Source organism: Athene cunicularia (genome assembly GCF_003259725.1).
Source record: "Athene cunicularia isolate RWA chromosome 3 unlocalized genomic scaffold, athCun1 chr3_part1, whole genome shotgun sequence".
In the NCBI taxonomy this organism is placed as follows: Eukaryota; Metazoa; Chordata; class Aves; order Strigiformes; family Strigidae; genus Athene; species Athene cunicularia.
This window is the reverse complement of record NW_020799097.1, coordinates 121,341,045-121,343,882: the sequence shown is the minus strand read 5'-3', so window position 1 is coordinate 121,343,882 and position 2,838 is coordinate 121,341,045. Positions and strand designations below refer to the sequence as shown.

General features: G+C 45.6%; 1 long non-coding RNA gene across 1 annotated transcript; it reads right to left on the bottom strand.

Moving 5' to 3' along the window:
* Positions 1–215: 215 nt before the first annotated feature.
* On the bottom strand, positions 216–2,053 carry LOC113478453. The gene is made up of 3 exons (XR_003398064.1): positions 1,982–2,053; positions 890–961; positions 216–282 (listed from the first exon to the last, which is right to left on the bottom strand). It is a non-coding gene; the product is annotated as an uncharacterized LOC113478453 (long non-coding RNA).
* Positions 2,054–2,838: the final 785 nt, after the last annotated feature.

Sequence of the window (2,838 nt, the reverse complement as noted above, 5' to 3'; positions counted from 1 at the left end):
GGGGAGAACAAATAATTACCCATTTGCTAGGACTACAGAGTCATGACTCAGCTATTTGTTGACAGTCAGCTCAACTACACATCCCCCCAGAAGAACCTACATGACCTGTACAGCCCCAGAGCCACAAAAAAAAATCACGTGTCTCTCTTGGAAAGCCTACAGACACACCTTTCACAGAAGCTTTCAGTAACTCAATCTTATCCATTAAGTCTGGATCCTAATATTCACATCTGCACCCTCTAACTGTGAATCGCTTATATCAGCACCCCAGTAACAGGCTTCCTGTTGAGAGAAAAAGAGAAAAGTCATTTTGCTGACAGATGGGTGAATTTATTTGATAAACCCTTCTCAGAACTGCCTTGTTGCACAGCTCTTCCGAGACAAACCCCTTCCTGGGATATCTACTGCCATTACACAGAGCAATACACAGACCCAGAAGACGGAGGAAGGAGGGAAGTCTGCGCTATTTTCACTCCTGTCATGTCCTGGTCTGCTCCAGGCACTCTGAACTTAAAAAAAAATGAGGCTATGTCCTAACAGCAAGACCCCTGCTAGCTACAGACAGCAACGCTGCCTGTAATAGTGACACCGACTGTACTGTCCCACTGACATCTCTCCATTCCCAGGAGAAGCCCAGGTAGTTTTAAGAGTCCACGGTTGCTCATAAAACCCCTGGGGTATAAATCCAGGGCTCCCAGCACCCACTGGCACAAATATTTAGGACTTGCTTAGCACTTCTGTGGGGGAAAGTTTTACCAACTGCCTAGAAAGACCAGTTGGGTTCAAGCTTTCCAGTAATGGAGTTTGGTGTAACTGTGGCACAGATTTCTCTTGATGCAACTACAAGCCATCTTGCAAGGGTCCTGCCTGTTGCCACTGTGATACTCACAGGCCACTCTTTGGCAGCTTCCAGCAGTACCGTTCCTAGCCCACACATGGGATCCAGCACAAAGGCACCCACCTACAAACATAAAGGGGTTATTGCATCCCAAGCAAGACAGACTCCTCTCCCAGGACAAGCTTACTCAGAGATGTACACATCACCTACACATGCTCATGAATTCAGAGTAACAACGATCACCGGTTTACCAGGCCAAACTTGCTTGGAAGAGAACATAGAAAGAAGCATTCCTAGTTTCAGTAAACACAATGCATCCACTCTCAAGGTGACATTTAGAGGAAAAAAGTTAGGAGCAGACTGCAGATGAATATTGGTACCAAATTAATCTGTGGAAAAGATCACGCTTGCTTCTGGTTTCCCTTGGGAAAACAACTCAAAACAAGGTTTGAAGCCTGGCCAGTGAAAAAATCATGCAAAGTAGACTGATATCTGGACAAGGAGTAACACCTCTTCTGAGAAGAACCTGGGATTACAGCAAGTTTCTGGTTAAACGGTAGTGACAGCACACTCTGATCACAGACAAGGCAAAACCCCTGTACACGTGCATCAGAGCAGAGGGCATTAAAATCACCGTACTTCCTCAGAGCTTCCGGCTCCAACCCTGATGAGCAGCAACACCCCCTTCAACCAAGAAGGGGGACATGTGGGAGACATCGGCCTGTCAGCTTCTTCGCACAGCCTCTGAGAAGCAGCAAGGCTTTGATGAGAAACAGGCCTTGGGAGAAAGATCAGAAACTGCTCGGTTGTGCCAAGGTGGCAGGGAAAAACAACGGACAGCTGCAACACTGAACTGTGGAAAAGTCCTGAACTGTGAGAAGTTACCGCCGCATGAACAGCACGTGAACGAGGAGTTGATTGGTCTGCACAAGCGCGTGTTAGCGTGGTCTTATGCTGATAGGAGAAAAGGTGGATAGCTGTCTAATTGCTGATTTGCTAATTTTGAAGTAAGAGCTTTGGCGAGAGCATATGTATGTACTATTAGAAAAACAAACAACTTTGCTTGTTATAACTCTCATAGAGTTGTGCAGGTCCGATATCCTCCGCAACAACTCTATGTCTTTGCCACGAATATCCACTTACACTGATTTCAGCCAGAGATGCCATGGCCCGTGCAATTGTTGACCGCAGTCCTGCTGTTCTGATATACTCTCTCTGTTTGCTAATGGAAGCCTGCAAACAGGAAAAAACAAAACACCACACTTTAAAACAACGGTACAACCACAAGAAAAGCCCATGTAGTATGAAAGAAGAAATGAACTGGACAGATCTGCAGACAGACAGATAGAAACCAGTCTGCTTTTATCCACAACTTAACCACAAAGTCTGGCCTACACGCTCAGATAAGCTCCAGACAGACCACAAGACTAATGTGGCAGTCCACTGAATATTAAACCAGAAAATAATTACTCACAGTGGACAGCAAGACTATTTAGAAACGATGCCTGTTCTGACCCTACCAAGACAAATCTGGTGAGGAGAATGCCTACCTGAAAAGAGGAATCCCTACCACTGAGTAAATGTCTTTAAGATGTATGAAGATCTGGAAGAGGATAAGAATTACATTAGAAACTCTCAACCTGACATGACAATAGCTTTTTCGGAGTGTTTCATAGCACCGCTTTTCTCTTCAGTGCTAAAATGCCCAGTTCTTATTAGACTGCATCACCGCACTGCCCTGGAGGGGTGGATCAGTGTTTGGTATTCTGGGAGCTGTTTGCTGTTTGGTTTCTTGGGAGCTCTCCAGCCCAGGGCTTTTTGGGACCTCTCCACCCCAGCACTTTTTTGCGAGTTCTCCATCCTGGGGCTTTTTTGAAGCATTTCACCGTACAGATATTTTGAGTCCTTTTTCCTGGTGGTTTTGGGAGCTCTCCACCCTGGGGCTTTTTGGAACAATACTTGATTTTGGTTTTTTGAAGCCCTTTATGGCTGTCTCTTAT